General features: G+C 43.2%; 1 protein-coding gene across 2 annotated transcripts in view; it reads left to right on the forward strand.

Moving 5' to 3' along the window:
* The first annotated feature begins 13964 nt into the window (after positions 1 to 13964).
* Positions 13965 to 18867, forward strand: part of srd5a2b (steroid-5-alpha-reductase, alpha polypeptide 2b) — a 98021-nt gene continuing 93118 nt past the window's right edge. The window contains exon 1 of one of the 2 annotated variants that reach the window (XM_071391323.1): positions 13965 to 14076. The gene's annotated coding sequence lies outside the window, so the exon portion shown is untranslated. The remainder of the gene's footprint in view (positions 14077 to 18867) is intronic. The other variant, XM_071391324.1, reaches the window with a different exon arrangement.

Consider the following 18867-nt stretch of genomic DNA (forward strand, 5'->3'; position numbering starts at 1 on the left):
AGGTGTATTTGGGGGTCTTGTAGGGGGTTAAGGGTGGTGTATTTGGGGGTCTTGTAGGGGGTTAAGGGGAGGTGTATTTGGGGGTCTTGTAGGGGGTTAAGGGGAGGTGTATTTGGGGGTCTTGTAGGGGGTTAAGGGAGGTGTATTTGGGGGTCTTGTAGGGGGTTAAGGGGAGGTGTATTTGGGGGTCTTGTAGGGGGTTAAGGGGAGGTGTATTTGGGGGTCTTGTAGGGGGTTAAGGGGAGGTGTATTTGGGGGTCTTGTAGGGGACTCGACTTGTTCCATATGACCCTGTTTTCCTGAATGAGAAAAGTAAAATGAATATTACAATTTTAAAAAATGTATAATCATTAATGAATCTTTACATTTTCAGTCTTTTCAAACCTCTGCTCGTGTAATCTGATTTATACACCTGTACTCATGTAATCTGATTCATACACCTCTACTCATGTAATCTGATTTATACACCTCTACTCATGTAATCTGATTTACAGACCTCTGCTCATGTAATCTGATTTATACACCTCTACTCATGTAATCTGATTTACAGACCTGTGCTCATGTAATCTGATTTATACACCTCTACTCATGTAATCTGATTTAGAGACCTGTGCTCATGTAATCTGACTGCAAATGGAAATGGAAAAGTGATTCCTGATGATGAGAAAAAAATAAATTTTGACTGACTGCTTAACAAGCTATTATAATGTCTCTGCAGTAATACCCTGTCTGAGTCACAAATGGCACCCTATTCCCTATGTAGTGCACTACTATTGACCCGCCTCCTTAGGGTGCAATTTGGGACATACTGAGAACAGCATCCTAGGTAGCTACTACCCTACCACCGTTGTTTTGACATATTAAGTTCTACCATTGTAGTTGCTAACAAAGGGCTGCACACAATAAGTGTGTCCCAAATCGCACCCTATAGCCTATCTAGTGCACTTCCCTATTGGCGTCGCTCGGCCATCCGGATCTCGTAAGCTTACGTTCTGCTATATACGGACTTCTGGAGGATTGAAGTGAAGTGAAACGAGAGCAGCGATCAGGATGGAGGATCAGGTTAGTGCCCTATAGGGTCCTAGTCTGAAATAGTGCCCTATAGGGTCCTAGTCTGAAGTAGTGCCCTATAGGGTCCTGGTCTGAAGTAGTGCCCTATAGGGTCCTGGTCTGAAGTAGTGCCCTATAGGGCCCTGGTCTGAAGTAGTGCCCTATAGGGTCCTGGTCTGAAGTAGTGCCCTATAGGGTCCTAGTCTGAAGTAGTGCCCTATAGGGTCCTGGTCTGAAGTAGTGCCCTATAGGGTCCTGGTCTGAAGTAGTGCCCTATAGGGTCCTAGTCTGAAGTAGTGCCCTATAGGGTCCTAGTCTGAAGTAGTGCCCTATAGGGTCCTGGTCTGAAGTAGTGCCCTATAGGGTCCTAGTCTGAAGTAGTGCCCTATAGGGTCCTGGTCTGAAGTAGTGCCCTATAGGGTCCTGGTCTGAAGTAGTGCCCTATAGGGTCCTAGTCTGAAGTAGTGCCCTATAGGGTCCTGGTCTGAAGTAGTGCCCTATAGGGTCCTAGTCTGAAGTAGTGCCCTATAGGGTCCTAGTCTGAAGTAGTGCCCTATAGGGTCCTGGTCTGAAGTAGTGCCCTATAGGGTCCTAGTCTGAAGTAGTGCCCTATAGGGTCCTAGTCTGAAGTAGTGCCCTATAGGGTCCTAGTCTGAAGTAGTGCCCTATAGGGTCCTGGTCTGAAGTAGTGCCCTATAGGGTCCTAGTCTGAAGTAGTGCCCTATAGGGTCCTAGTCTGAAGTAGTGCCCTATAAAGGGATTAGGGTGCCATGTGGGATATAGACAACCAGTTCACTAACTTAACCCTCTGCTGTAAAATACCAACAAAATGTATTTTTTATTAGACATATATAGTATGTTTGCTTTTTAATTTGAGACTGTTTACCTCCTGACATATAGCTCTACTCATGTAGGTCTGCTCTCACCTAGTGCCCAGAAATATATCTCCTAATATGCCCTACAGTCCACTGTAGAGTACATGACCTGTTCTTATCGCTTGTCTGAGATGGTATCGCCTGTTGTCCCCCTCTACCTTTTTCTGAGATGGTATCGCCTGTTGTCACCCTCTACCTTTTTCAGAGATGGTAGCGCCTGTTGTCCCCCTCTACCTTTATCTGAGATGGTAGCGCCTGTTGTCCCCCTCTACCTTTATCTGAGATGGTAGCGCCTGTTATCCCCCTCTACCTTTATCTGAGGTGGTTTCGCCTGTTGTCCCCCTCTACCTTTATCTGAGATGGTAGCGCCTGTTGTCCCCCTCTACCTTTATCTGAGATGGTATCGCCTGTTGTCCCCCTCTACCTTTTTCTGAGATGGTATCGCCTGTTGTCCCCCTCTACCTTTATCTGAGATGGTATCGCCTGTTGTCCCCCTCTACCTTTATCTGAGATGGTATCGCCTGTTGTCCCCCTCTACCTTTATCTGAGATGGTATCGCCTGTTGTCCCCCTCTACCTTTTTCTGAGATGGTATCGCCTGTTGTCCCCTTACTTCAGCAGGGGAGAAATGTATTCAATCGGTCAGTATCAATTCTCTTCCCACCCCTTCCCCTTGGCTAACACCTTGCAGATCTACCAACATTGAATGTATAGGGCCAAATGGAAATGCTAGGAAGTGAATTGGAACTGGCCCTTAACTTACTGTCCCTGTTCAGGAGGATCCTCAACTTACTGTCCCTGTTCAGGAGGATCCTCAACTTACTGTCCCTGTTCAGGAGGATCCTCAACTTACTGTCCCTGTTCAGGAGGATCCTCAACTTACTGTCCCTGTTCAGGAGGATCCTCAACTTACTGTCCCTGTTCAGGAGGATCCTCAACTTACTGTCCCTGTTCAGGAGGATCCTCAACCTAGTGTCCCTGTTCAGGAGGATCCTCAACTTATTGTCCCTGTTCAGGAGGATCCTCAACTTATTGTCCCTGTTCAGGAGGATCCTCAACTTACTGTCCCTGTTCAGGAGGATCCTCAACTTACTGTCCCTGTTCAGGAGGATCCTCAACTTACTGTCCCTGTTCAGGAGGATCCTCAACTTACTGTCCCTGTTCAGGAGGATCCTCAACTTACTGTCCCTGTTCAGGAGGATCCTCAATTTATTGTCCCTGTTCAGTAGGATCCTCAACTTACTGTCCCTGTTCAGTAGGATCCTCAATTTACTGTCCCTGTTCAGGAGGATCCTTAACTTACTGTCCCTGTTCAGGAGGATCCTTAACTTACTGTCCCTGTTCAGGAGGATCCTCAATTTACTGTCCCTGTTCAGGAGGATCCTTAACTTACTGTCCCTGTTCAGTAAGATCCTCAACTTACTGTCCCTGTTCAGGAGGATCCTCAATTTATTGTCCCTGTTCAGGAGGATCCTCAATTTATTGTCCCTGTTCAGGAGGATCCTCAACTTACTGTCTCTGTTCAGGAGGATCCTCAATTTATTGTCCCTGTTCAGGAGGATCCTCAATTTATTGTCCCTGTTCAGGAGGATCCTCAATTTATTGTCCCTGTTCAGGAGGATCCTCAATTTATTGTCCCTGTTCAGGAGGATCCTCAATTTATTGTCCCTGTTCAGGAGGATCCTCAATTTATTGTCCCTGTTCAGGAGGATCCTCAATTTATTGTCCCTGTTCAGGAGGATCCTCAATTTATTGTCCCTGTTCAGGAGGATCCTCAATTTATTGTCCCTGTTCAGGAGGATCCTCAATTTATTGTCCCTGTTCAGGAGGATCCTCAATTTATTGTCCCTGTTCAGGAGGATCCTCAATTTATTGTCCCTGTTCAGGAGGATCCTCAACTTACTGTCCCTGTTCAGGAGGATCCTTAACTTACTGTCCCTGTTCAGGAGGATCCTCAATTTATTGTCCCTGTTCAGTAGGATCCTCAACTTACTGTCCCTGTTCAGTAGGATCCTCAATTTACTGTCCCTGTTCAGGAGGATCCTTAACTTACTGTCCCTGTTCAGGAGGATCCTCAATTTACTGTCCCTGTTCAGGAGGATCCTTAACTTACTGTCCCTGTTCAGGAGGATCCTCAACTTACTGTCCCTGTTCAGGAGGATCCTCAATTTATTGTCCCTGTTCAGGAGGATCCTCAATTTATTGTCCCTGTTCAGGAGGATCCTCAATTTATTGTCCCTGTTCAGGAGGATCCTCAACTTACTGTCTCTGTTCAGGAGGATCCTCAATTTATTGTCCCTGTTCAGGAGGATCCTCAATTTATTGTCCCTGTTCAGGAGGATCCTCAATTTATTGTCCCTGTTCAGGAGGATCCTCAATTTATTGTCCCTGTTCAGGAGGATCCTCAATTTATTGTCCCTGTTCAGGAGGATCCTCAATTTATTGTCCCTGTTCAGGAGGATCCTCAATTTATTGTCCCTGTTCAGGAGGATCCTCAATTTATTGTCCCTGTTCAGGAGGATCCTCAACTTATTGTCCCTGTTCAGGAGGATCCTCAATTTATTGTCCCTGTTCAGGAGGATCCTCAATTTATTGTCCCTGTTCAGGAGTATTCATATTTTTTCCCCCTTATGTTTAATTGTTATTGTTTTTTCTTTTTGTATTCTGTTGCGTAGAGAGAATGAAAGTTACTCCACAGATTCACATTTAACCTCCATTAATAAATATATTGAAGTATATCTCCCCAGAAGGAGTTTTTTAATCTCAGGTTAAACTGATTTAAAGCATCTCTAAGACAATATGTAGGTAGGATTCATGTTACAACAAAAACAGTAAAAATTGATTGAAAATCTAAAGTTTTGTCTTTTTCTTGTTCACTGTCAACTTTATAAAATGTTTTCTCTCAAAATTAAGAGTAATTCAACAGTACTACGGCCAGGAGTCAATCTCATCGCACTGTCAGCTATTCTCCTTGTAAAGGCCATGTTTCAGCGGAGGGCAGAGACCGCATTCACGGTTAACATTGCATATGTCAGCCGTGGTATATCAGACTATATACTACTGTATGACAAAACATTTATTTTGACTGCTTTAATTACGTTGCTAATGAGTTTATAATAGCAATAAGGCACCGCAGGGGATTGTGGTATATGGCCAATATACCACGGCTAAGGGCTGTGTCCAGGCACTCGGCGTTGCGTATAAGAACAAGCTGTGATATATTGGCCATATCCATATACCCCCCCCCCCCCCCCCCGTGCCTTATTGCTTAATTGTAAAGACTAGATGAGCTTCTATATGTTGCCAGCTGAGGGAGTCTGGGGATGGAAGTTGGTCAATGGACAGGAGTGGATGTCCTGACACAAAGCTCCCAGGACAGGATCACTTTTTGTGTGTGTAGTAGATTAGATCAGAAAATAGAAAAGTAAATTTTCTAATGTTGGATTATTTTGGATTATATTTGTGAAACATTGAGATTGATGATACAGTGTGATGAAGTTCTGGAAAGTCGGCTACATATAAGGAAGTCTAGCTAGCACGGATCCCAACTTGTTCTGAAATAATTAAGTGAAACTGAATTATACCGAGAAAATAATATAAACGCAAGTTTTACTGAGTTACAATTCATATTAAGTAAATCAGTCGATTTAAATTCGTTAGGCCCTGATCTATGAATTTCACATGACTAGGCAGGGGCGCAGCCATGGGGGGGGGGGGGCATAGGCCCACCCACTGTGGAGCCAGGACCAGACAATCATAATTAGTTTCCCCCTCACAAAATAGCTTTATTACAGACAGAAATAGTCCTCAGTCTCAACAGCTGTCCAGGTGGCTGGTCTCAGACGATCCTGCAGGTGAAGAAGCCGCATGTGGAGGTCCTGGACTGGTGTGGTTATACATGGTTGTGAGGCCGGTTGGACTTACTGCCAATTTCTCTAAAATAATGTTGGAGGCGCCTTATGGAAGAGAAATGAACATTGCATTCTCTGGCAACAGCTCTGGTGGACATTCCTGCATGCCAATTGCACGCTTCCTCAAAACTTGAGACGTGTGTGGCATTGTGTGACAGAACTGCACATTTTAGAGTGACCTTTTTTTGTCACCAGCACAAGCTGCACCTGTGTAATGATCATGCTTTTTAATCAGATTATTGATATGCCACAGCTGTCAGGTGGATGGATTGTCTTGGCAAAGGAGAAATGATCACTAACAGGGATGTAAACATATGTGCACAAAATTTGAGAGAAAGAAACTGCAAAAAATAGGAAAGTCCATGCTATGTTGACGCAGGTGCTTCATACTTTAACAGTCTGTCATGAGAGACCAAGAGAGCTTCATACTTTAACAGTCTGTCATGAGAGACCAAGAGAGCTTCATTCTTTAACAGTCTGTCATGAGAGACCAAGAGAGCTTCATTCTTTAACAGTCTGTCATGAGAGACCAAGAGAGCTTCGTACTTTAACAGTCTGTCATGAGAGACCAAGAGAGCTTCATTCTTTAACAGTCTGTCATGAGAGACCAAGAGAGCTTCATTCTTTAACAGTCTGTCATGAGAGACCAAGAGAGCTTCATTCTTTAACAGTCTGTCATGAGAGACCAAGAGAGCTTCATTCTTTAACAGTCTGTCATGATAGACCAAGAGAGCTTCGTACTTTAACAGTCTGTCATGAGAGACCAAGAGAGCTTCATTCTTTAACAGTCTGTCATGAGAGACCAAGAGAGCTTCATTCTTTAACAGTATGTCATGAGAGACCAAGAGAGCTTCATTCTTTAACAGTCTGTCATGAGAGACCAAGAGAGCTTCATACTTTAACAGTCTGTCATGAGAGACCAAGAGAGCTTCATACTTTAACAGTCTGTCATGAGAGACCAAGAGAGCTTCATACTTTAACAGTCTGTCATGAGAGACCAAGACCAAAAGACGGGGAGTCCAAATTAATCTAGTAGGTGCCAGAACGGTATACTACGAAGCAAGCTAGATCTAGTCGGGCTTTGCTAAAGTTAGCCAGCTTCAGTTAGCTTCACATTCCATCCGTACTACGATGGTGAATATTGCTCTTCTGCCTGCCGCTAACTCTAGCAGGCTTGTAACGGCAAGTGCATATCGAACACGGCTAGTCGAATGCCGAACTTTATTGAGACAATGCTGAAACATCAATACATGGGCGAGTCAATCCTACAATTTCATTTTTTTGCCCGAAATCAACATGAAAGAAAAATATGCTGTATGCTGATGACCCAAATATTTATTCTAGCTAATATTGAGAAGGTTTTTCCGGATTTACTGTTGGCCTTTGATGTTATTCAAAGGCAGCTTTTCCAATTTAAACTTGTTCTTAATGAAAACAAAGTTTATGGTTTTCTCTTCCCTGAAAGTAAACAGATGGAGTCACTTGTAGATTTTAACTATAACAGGCCAGCAAATGGATAGGGTCACCTATAAATCTCTTGGGATTTGGTTAGATAAAGTGTTGAATTTTAAACAGCATATTGATACCTTGACCAAGAAACCGAAGTTGAAACTGTGTTTCTATATCAGGAACAAATCTTGTTTTTCAATGTTAGTCAGAAAGGATCTTGTTCAAAGCACTTTTTAATCAGTGCTGGATGATGGTGATATTGTCTATATGCAGGCCTCAGCAAGTACCTTGAAAACTCTGGGCACACAGTGTATCATGGTGCTTTAAGATCTGTTACCAATGCTAGATCACTTACCCACAGCACCCATTCTCATCAACGGGGCTGCAGTGGAGCAGGTTGAGAGCTTCAAGTTCCTTGGGTGTTCACATCACCAACAAACTAACATGGTCCAAGCACACCGAGACAGACGTGAAGAGGGCACGAAAAAACCTATTCCCTCTCAGGAGACTGAAAAGATTTGGCATGGGTCCTCAGATCCTCAAATGGTTCTACAGCTGCACCATCGAGAGCATCCTGACTGGTTGCATCACTGCCTGGTATGGCAACTGCTCGTCCTCCGACCGCAAGGCACTACAGAGGGTAGTGCGAATGGCCCCAGTACATCACTGGGAACTCTATACCAGGCGGTGTCAGAGAAAGTACCTAAAAATTGTCAAAGACTCCAGCCATCCTAGTCATAGACTGTTCTCTCTGCTACCGCATGGCAAGCGGTACCGGTGTGCCAAGTCTAGGTCCAAAAAGCTTCTAAACAGCTTCTATCCCCAAGCCATAGGACTCCTGAACATCTAGTCAAATGGCTACCCAGACTATTTGCATTGCCCGCCCTCCCCCCTCTTACGCTGCTGCTACTCTCTGATATTATCTATGCATAGTCACTTTAATAACTCTACCAACATGTACATATTACCTCAATTACCTCAACTAACCAGTGCCCCCACACATTGCCTTTGACACTTTCGTATGACCGGTTATCCTGATTTGAACTCAGAGTTGACCAAAGTTACCTCGCTAACCATACGTAGGCAATATAATTTAGCCTGCGTTCCAAATGGTGCCCTATTCCCTATTTAGTGCCCTACTTATGAGCCCTGGTCAATAGTGCACTTTATAGGGAATAGGGTGCTGTTTGGAATGCACACTTAACTTCTTATGGCTGCAGGGGCAGTATTGAGTAGCTTGGATGAAAGGTGCACAGAGGTGCCCAGAGTAAACGGCCTGCTCCTCAGTCATAGTTGCTAATATATGCATATTATTATTATTATTATTGGATAGAACACTCTGAAGTTTCTAAAACTGTTTGAATTATGTCTGTGAGTATAACAGAACTCATATGGCAGGCAAAAACCTGAGAAAAAATCCAAACAGGAAGTGGAAATTCTGAGGCTGGTCGATTTTCAACCAAGATCCCATTGAAATCACAGCGAGATATGGATGAGTTTGCACTTCCTACGGCTTCCACTATATGTAAACAGTCTGTAGAACCTTGTCTGATGCCTCTACTGTGAAGGGGGGGTGAATGAGAGGAGAATTAGTCAGGTCTGCCATGACCTGACCATTCTTTGACCATGCGCGTTCACACGAGAGGCAGCTCTGTTCCATCGCTCATCTGAAGTCAATGTAATTCTCCGGTTGGAACGTTATTCAAGATTTATGTAAAAAACATTCTAAAGATTGATTCAATACATTGTTTGACATGTTTCTACGGACTGTTACAGAACTTTTGGACATTTCGTCAGGTTTTAGTGAACACGCTTCCCTGACGTTGGATTTGTATACCAAACACACTACAAAAATAGCTATTTGGACATAAATGATGGACATTACTGAAAAAAACTAACATTTCTTGTGGAAGTGGGAGTCATGGGAGTGCATTCCGACGAAGATCAGTAAAGGTAAGTGAAGATTTATAATGCTTTTTATGAGTTTTGTTGACTGCACAATTTGGCGGGTAACTGTATGGCTTGCTTTTGTGGCTGAACGCTGTTCTCAGATTATTGAATATTGTGTTTTGCCGTAAAGCTTTTTGAAATCTGACACAGCGGTTGCATTAAGAACAAGTTGCATCTTTAATTCTATGTAAAACATGTATCTTTCATCAAAGTTTATGATGAGTATTTCTGTTATTTGACGTGGCGCTCTGCAATTTCTCCGGATATTTTGGAGGCATTTCTGAACATGGCGACAATGTAAACTGAGGTTTTTGGATATAAATATGAACTTAATCGAACAAGACATATATGTATTGTGTAACATGAAGTCCTATGAGTGTCATCTGATGAAGATCATCAAAGGTTAGTGATTAATTTTATCTCTATTTGTGCTTTTTGTGACTCCTCTCTTTGGCTGGAAAAATGGCTGAATGTTTCTGTGATTTGTTGGTGACCTAACATAATCGTTTATGGTGCTTTCGCTGAAAAGCCTATTTGAAATCGGACACTTTGGTGGGATTAACAACAAGATTTCCTTTAAAATGGTAAGAGATACCATTATGAGATTTCTGTTGTTTGAATTTGGCACCCTGCACTTTCACTGGCTGTTGTCATATTGATCCCGTTAATGGGATTGCAGCCATAAGAAGTTAAAGAAGAGAGGAGGGCCAGGGAATGCTCATGTCACGCGGAGCAGAACAGGTGATCCAAGAGCAGACGAGGACAAGGACACTGGGATGAGGTAACCAAGGTATTTATTTTAACACGGGGGGGGGAACTGAGTATTTGTAGAGGTATTGATTATGGAACAGGTTGCAGCTGGTAGGGATCTGCTCTGACTCCAGCACACCTGTCGCCGCCCACACAATCACATACACACACAAAGAGAGAGAGAGAGAGAGAGCACTGGGGGAGTGGTTGCAGGTCAAGGAGACACCGGATGAGCACTAGAGGGCGTGACAGGAGCAGATGTGACAGCTCAGATGGAAACGAAAACACATACAAGCAGTGTTGAGGGAAGTTCCTCTGAACATACTAGTTGAGCAAAGCTACCAATTACTTTACACTGGGGGAAGTCAAGCTATAGTAAAGCCGTCCTTAAGACTATAGTTTATCTAACTGAAGTTACTTTGAAAAAAAAGCAGTTCACCTCATCAAACTACTTCGTTATGAATCTGAAATGTCATAGACTCTCTTCACTTTGGAGTCAGATGTTAAAAGAATGTGCAATGTAGCCTATTAGACAAAAAACGTGAATTAGCTACTGAAAACACTACACAGATTTGAGTTTAGTTCAACTACCACCAAGCTACTGTAGTTAATAAATTACTAGTTGGACTACAGTGTAGTTCACTACTCCATAACACTGCATGCAAATGAACAAATAGTCGAGAGGGAGAGAAACAGAACACATCATCTGGTAAAGGAAACCAGTTTTCCCAGCCCTGCACAGCCTTTAGGTGGTGGAATGTCTCACTATGGCACAGATTGTTTCCCTTCACGCCAGAGAACCAGTTTTCCCAGCCCTGCACAGCCTTTAGGTGGTGGAATGTCTCACTATGGCACAGATTGTTTCCCTTCACGCCAGAGAACCAGTTTTCCCAGCCCTGCACAGCCTTTAGGTGGTGGAATGTCTCACTATGGCACAGATTGTTTCCCTTCTTGCCAGAGAACCAGTTTTCCCAGCCCTGCACAGCCTTTAGGTGGTGGAATGTCTCACTATGGCACAGATTGTTTCCCTTCACGCCAGAGAACCAGTTTTCCCAGCCCTGCACAGCCTTTAGGTGGTGGAATGTCTCACCATGGCACAGATTGTTTCCCTTCACGCCAGAGAACCAGTTTTCCCAGCCCTGCACAGCCTTTAGGTGGTGGAATGTCTCACTATGGCACAGATTGTTTCCCTTCTTGCCAGAGAACCAGTTTTCCCAGCCCTGCACAGCCTTTAGGTGGTGGAATGTCTCACTATGGCACAGATTGTTTCCCTTCTTGCCAGAGAACCAGTTTTCCCAGCCCTGCACAGCCTTTAGGTGGTGGAATGTCTCACTATGGCACAGATTGTTTCCCTTCACGCCAGAGAACCAGTTTTCCCAGCCCTGCATGATCCTTCATACTCCCATCAGAGTACCAAGACAGAGCCTATTTTCCAGGCAGTACTGGTCCCAGGAAGACCAAGAACCAGCACAGAATGCTACTCTATCACCAACCCTGCGTGCTGAATAGCACCCTATTCCCTATATAGTGTCCTATTGGCCCTTGTAAAATATAGTGCACTAAATAGGAAATAGGGTGCAATTTGAGACACTACAGGAGCCTGTTCTTCAGCCACTCCCTACATTTGACCTGCCTGGCAGTTTATAGAAGACTGTTCTTCAGCCACTCCCTACATTTGACCTGCCTGGCAGTTGTACATTGTAGCCAACATACTGAGCGATATACTGTCCAGAGCCCTATACTACAGCGCAGGTTTGAGGAGTTAGCGAGGTAACTTCGGCCAACTCTGAGTTCAAATCAGAATAGCCGGTCATACGAAAGTGTCTCACCTTTCAGCCAGGTACAATTCTATGGCAACGAATCGTTCAGAACTAACCTGCTCCGGGACAGACTGACTCAGGGCTAACTCCACTTACCCTGGCTGAAATAACTGAGCTGCGAGTTGAGGACCCAATGAAATCAGATTCCCTCCAACTCGCAATGATTGCATCATCATCCCTTTCATTTGAGGAAGTGGACTAATAATATTTTATGAATGAAATGTTTTTAAAATAGTAATATTAAAATACCTATGACATTATACATTTAGTAATAACAGGATGCATTTGAAAGTTCACACACAGTAAAACATTCGAAATACTTTCTACAATTATTTTATTGATAGGTGGGGAAAAATATGTTTGTGCGTAGATAAGCACATTAAAGACGTCATTCACGTAATAAAAGAAACACGCCACTTCTAATAGCCTGTTTCACAGCATAGCCTGCTGATGTATTTATTTTGCCTTTATTTAATAGGTGGGGAAAAAATATGTTTGTGCATTGATAGGCACATCAAAGTCAACAAGAGCAGCTACTTCCTATGGGCCAAACATCGGTAAGAAAGAGCAGCTACTTCCTGTGGGCCAAACATCGGTAAGAAAGAGCAGCTACTTCCTGTGGGCCAAACATCGGTAAGAAAGAGCAGCTACTTCCTGTGGGCCAAACATCGGTAAGAAAGAGCAGCTACTTCCTGTGGGCCAAACATCGGTAAGAAAGAGCAGCTACTTCCTGTGGGCCAAACATCGGTAAGAAAGAGCAGCTACTTCCTATGGGCCAAACATCGGTAAGAAAGAGCAGCTACTTCCTGTGGGCCAAACATCGGTAAGAAAGAGCAGCTACTTCCTATGGGCCAAACATCTGTAAGAAAGAGCAGCTACTTCCTGTGGGCCAAACATCGGTAAGAAAGAGCAGCTACTTCCTGTGGGCCAAACATCGGTAAGAAAGAGCAGCTACTTCCTGTGGGCCAAACATCGGTAAGAAAGAGCAGCTACTTCCTGTGGGCCAAACATCGGTAAGAAAGAGCAGCTACTTCCTATGGGCCAAACATCTGTAAGAAAGAGCAGCTACTTCCTGTGGGCCAAACATCGGTAAGACAGGAAGTTCTATCCCAGTTCTACTTATGTTTATTTCTCAAAGTCAGGATTTAGCCACAAAAACAAAAGTGAAAACCCTGGATACCTCCAAAATAGTCCTATCCATATCGACGGGACCGCAGTGGAGAAGGTGGAAAGCTTCAAGTTCCTTGGCGTACATATCTCCGACAAACTAAAATGGTCCACCCACACCGACAGTGTTCACCCCACTGCCTAACACATCACCGGCGGGAAACTACCTGCCCTCCAGGACACCTGCAGCACCCGATATCACAGGAAGGCCAACAAGATCATCAAGGACAACAACCACCCGAGCCACTGCCTGTTCACCCCACTATCATCCAGAAGGCGAGGTCAGTACAGGTTCTTCAAAGCTGGGACCGAGAGACTGAAAAACAGCTTCTATCTCAAGGCCATCAGACTGTAAAATTATGTTAAATAGCCATCACTAGCACATTAGAGCTGCCCTATATACATAGACTTGGAATGACTGGCCACTTTAATAATGTTTACATATTTTGCTTTACTCATCTCATATGTATATACTGTATTCTATCCTATTCTACTGTGTCTTAGTCTATGCGGCTCTGACATTGCTCGCCCAATATTTATATATTCTTAATTCCATTCCTTTACTTTAGATTTGTGTGTATTGTTAGATATTACTGTACTGTTAGAGCTAGAAACATAAGCATTTCTCTACACCCACAATAACATCTGATAAACACGTGTAGGTGATAAATAAAATTGGATTTCATTTGATGTAATTATAATGAAAGAGAGTGAGGACTGTGGAGGATAGAACACATGTTAGGAAAGTCAGGCTGGACTTGGAATAGAATAGACTGTTACTCTATTGTTGATCCCTTGAAGACAACTTATTTGAGGTTCTCTGTATGGAATCAAGGGGACCAGACTAGTGTACTGCTCTGTAATGCTTTAATCATAGCAGCTTGACAGTGTGGACTGCAGAGGGCAGGTTAGGTCAAGTAAGGCTGGAGGGTTGGTTTCTGGGTTACTTTCCCTGAATGGGATTCTATGAAGGGGATTATGGGGACCAGTCCAGGGGGACCTAGGGGTGGGAAACTAAAGGATTGATTCAAAACGCTGGACCTGGACTCCATCAGAACTGCACAGCCTGGACTCCATCAGAACAGCACAGCTGCCCAAAAATAAAGTGAGTTATAACGGAGAGACAGGATGGTTGTCGTTTAGAGGATAACACATCTGCTTGCCTGTCTGTCTGTCTGCCTTTTTTGTCTGCCTGTCTGCCCGTTTGCCTGTCTGCCTTTCTGTCTGCTGCTACTCACTTGCCTGGAGAATATGAATTAGATGTATTATGTCACAGCTAACACACCGTTATTTTCCCACTATACCATGCTATGCGATGGTAACATGGTACGACAGTGGTATATGGATGGGAGAGATGGTAACATGCTATAACAGTGGTATACAGTGAATTGTTCAGGTAATCAATACGGGGAATATGTTAAAGTTCATTTAATCAACATCCTCACGGCGCTAAGTATTCTGGAGTGTAGGCCTAATAGGTGAGTGGTATTGGCTAGTTGGGCAACTGAATTGTAATGGGTCATTGGTATTGACTAGTCTTTGGGCTAGTCTGGATTGTAATGGGTGAGTGGTATTGGCCAGTCTTTGGGCTAGTCTGGATTGTAATGGGTGAGTGGTATTGGCTAACCTTTGAGCTAGTCCCTCTTGTCAGACACAAAGCCTTTGAGCTAGTCTCTCTTGTCAGACTCATAGAGAAAATGATCCCATTTAGAGAAGCTAGTATATTTAGAGAGAGACTGACCCCATTTAGAGAAGCTAGTATATTTAGAGAGAGACTGACCCCATTTAGAAAAGCTGGTATAGTTAGAGAGAGACTGACCCCATTTAGAGAAGCTAGTATATTTAGAGAGAGACTGACCCCATTCAGAGAAGATGGTATATTTAGAGAGACTGACCCCATTTAGGGAGGCTGGTATGGCTAGAGAGAGATTGAACCCATTTAGAGAAGCTGGTAGAGTTAGAGAGAGACTGACCCCATTTAGAGAAGCTAGTATATTCAGAGAGAGACTGACCCCATTTAGAGAAGCTAGAATATTTAGAGAGAGACTGACCCCATTTAGAGAAGCTGGTATAGTTAGAGAGAGACTGACCCCATTTAGAGAAGCTAGTATAGTTAGAGAGAGACTGACCCCATTTAGAGAAGCTAGTATATTTAGAGAGAGACTGACCCCATTTAGGGAGGCTGGTATGGCTAGAGAGAGGCTGACCCCATTTAGAGAAGATGGTAGAGTTAGAGAGAGACTGATCCCATTTAGAGAAGATGGTATATTTAGAGAGAGACTGACCCCATTTAGGGAGGCTGGTATGGCTAGAGAGAGGCTGACCCCATTTAGAGAAGATGGTAGAGTTAGAGAGAGACTGACCCCATTTAGAGAAGATGGTAGAGTTAGAGAGAGACTGATCCCATTTAGAGAAGATGGTATATTTAGAGAGAGACTGACCCCATTTAGAGATTATGGTAGAGTTAGAGACTGACCCCATTTAGAGAAGATGGTATAGTTTGAGAGAGACTGACCCCATTTAGAGAGTCTGGTATAGTTAGAGACTGACCCCATTTAGATAGTCTGGTATAGTTAGAGACTGACCCCATTTAGATAGTCTGGTATAGTTAGAGACTGACCCCATTTAGAGAAGCTGGCAGAGTTTGAGAGAGACTGACCCCATTTAGAGAGGCTTTTAGAGTTAGAGAGAACCTGACCCCATTTAGATAGTCTGGTATAGTTATAGAGAGACTGACCCCATTTAGAGAGTCTGGTATAGTTAGAGAGAGACTGATCCCATTTAGAGAAGGTTGTATAGTTAGAGACTGACCCCATTTAGAGAAGATGGTAGAGACTGATCCAATTTAGAGAAGATGGTATAGTTAGAGAGAGACTGACCCCATTTAGATAGTATGGTATAGTGAGAGAGAGACTGACACCATTTAGAGAGGCTTTTAGAGTTATAGAGAGACTGACCCATTTAGAGAAGCTGGTAGAGTTAGAGAGAGACTGACCCCATTTAGAGAAGATGGTAGAGTTAGAGAGAGACTGATCCCATTTAGAGAAGATGGTATATTTAGAGAGAGACTGACCCCATTTAGAGAAGCTAGTATATTTAGAGAGAGACTGACCCCATTTAGAGAAGCTAGTATATTTAGAGAGAGACTGACCACATTTAGAGAAGCTGGTAGAGTTACAGAGAGACTGACCCCATTTAGAGAAGCTGGTATAGTTAGAGAGAGGCTGACCCCATTTAGAGAAGATTGTATATTTAGAGAGAGACTGACCCCATTTAGAGAAGCTAGAATATTTAGAGAGAGACTGACCCCATTTAGAGAAGATGTTAGAGTTAGAGACTGACCCCATTTAGGGACATTGGTAGAGTTAGAGAGAGACTGATCCCATTTAGAGAAGATGGTATATTTAGAGAGAGACTGACCCCATTTAGAGATTATGGTAGAGTTAGAGACTGACCCCATTTAGAGAAGATGGTATAGTTTGAGAGAGACTGACCCCATTTAGAGAGTCTGGTATAGTTAGAGACTGACCCCATTTAGAGAAGCTGGCAGAGTTTGAGAGAGACTGACCCCATTTAGAGAGGCTTTTAGAGTTAGAGAGAACCTGACCCCATTTAGAGATGATGGTATAGTTAGAGAGAGACTGACCCCATTTAGATAGTCTGGTATAGTTATAGAGAGACTGACCCCATTTAGAGAGTCTGGTATAGTTAGAGAGAGACTGATCCCATTTAGAGAAGGTGGTAGAGTTAGAGACTGACCCCATTTAGAGAAGATGGTAGAGTTGGAGAGACTGACCCCATTTTGGTAGAGTTAGAGAGAGACTGATCCCATTTAGAGAAGATGGTATATTTAGAGAGAGACTGACCCCATTTAGAGATTATGGTAGAGTTAGAGACTGACCCCATTTAGAGAAGATGGTATAGTTTGAGAGAGACTGACCCCATTTAGAGAGTCTGGTATAGTTAGAGACTGACCCCATTTAGAGAAGCTGGCAGAGTTTGAGAGAGACTGATCCCATTTAGAGAAGATGGTATATTTAGAGAGAGACTGACACCATTTAGAGAGGCTTTTAGAGTTATAGAGAGACTGACCCATTTAGAGAAGCTGGTAGAGTTAGAGAGAGACTGACCCCATTTAGAGAAGATGGTAGAGTTAGAGAGAGACTGATCCCATTTAGAGAAGATGGTATAGTTAGAGAGAGACTGACCCCATTTAGAGAGTCTGGTATAGTTAGAGAGAGACTGATCCCATTTAGAGAAGGTTGTATAGTTAGAGACTGACCCCATTTAGAGAAGATGGTAGCGTTAGAGACTGATCCAATTTAGAGAAGATGGTATAGTTAGAGAGAGACTGACCCCATTTAGATAGTATGGTATAGTGAGAGAGAGACTGACACCATTTAGAGAGGCTTTTAGAGTTATAGAGAGACTGACCCATTTAGAGAAGCTGGTAGAGTTAGAGAGAGACTGACCCCATTTAGAGAAGATGGTAGAGTTAGAGAGAGACTGATCCCATTTAGAGAAGATGGTATATTTAGAGAGAGACTGACCCCATTTAGAGAAGCTAGTATATTTAGAGAGAGACTGACCCCATTTAGAGAAGCTAGTATATTTAGAGAGAGACTGACCACATTTAGAGAAGCTGGTAGAGTTACAGAGAGACTGACCCCATTTAGAGAAGCTGGTATAGTTAGAGAGAGGCTGACCCCATTTAGAGAAGATTGTATATTTAGAGAGAGACTGACCCCATTTAGAGAAGCTAGAATATTTAGAGAGAGACTGACCCCATTTAGAGAAGATGTTAGAGTTAGAGACTGACCCCATTTAGGGACATTGGTAGAGTTAGAGAGAGACTGATCCCATTTAGAGAAGATGGTATATTTAGAGAGAGACTGACCCCATTTAGAGATTATGGTAGAGTTAGAGACTGACCCCATTTAGAGAAGATGGTATAGTTTGAGAGAGACTGACCCCATTTAGAGAGTCTGGTATAGTTAGAGACTGACCCCATTTAGATAGTCTGGTATAGTTAGAGACTGACCCCATTTAGATAGTCTGGTATAGTTAGAGACTGACCCCATTTAGAGAAGCTGGCAGAGTTTGAGAGAGACTGACCCCATTTAGAGAGGCTTTTAGAGTTAGAGAGAACCTGACCCCATTTAGAGATGATGGTATAGTTAGAGAGAGACTGACCCCATTTAGATAGTCTGGTATAGTTATAGAGAGACTGACCCCATTTAGAGAGTCTGGTATAGTTAGAGAGAGACTGATCCCATTTAGAGAAGGTTGTATAGTTAGAGACTGACCCCATTTAGAGAAGATGGTAGCGTTAGAGACTGATCCAATTTAGAGAAGATGGTATAGTTAGAGAGAGACTGACCCCATTTAGATAGTATGGTATAGTGAGAGAGAGACTGACACCATTTAGAGAGGCTTTTAGAGTTATAGAGAGACTGACCCATTTAGAGAAGCTGGTAAAGTTAGAGAGAGACTGACCCCATTTAGAGAAGATGGTAGAGTTAGAGAGAGACTGATCCCATTTAGAGAAGATGGTATATTTAGAGAGAGACTGACCCCATTTAGAGAAGCTAGTATATTTAGAGAGAGACTGACCCCATTTAGAGAAGCTAGTATATGTAGAGAGAGACTGACCACATTTAGAGAAGCTGGTAGAGTTACAGAGAGACTGACCCCATTTAGAGAAGCTGGTATAGTTAGAGAGAGGCTGACCCCATTTAGAGAAGATTGTATATTTAGAGAGAGACTGACCCCATTTAGAGAAGCTAGAATATTTAGAGAGAGACTGACCCCATTTAGAGAAGATGTTAGAGTTAGAGACTGACCCCATTTAGGGACATTGGTAGAGTTAGAGAGAGACTGATCCCATTTAGAGAGT

Source organism: Salvelinus alpinus, chromosome 3 (genome assembly GCF_045679555.1).
Source record: "Salvelinus alpinus chromosome 3, SLU_Salpinus.1, whole genome shotgun sequence".
Lineage (NCBI taxonomy): Eukaryota > Metazoa > Chordata > Actinopteri > Salmoniformes > Salmonidae > Salvelinus > Salvelinus alpinus.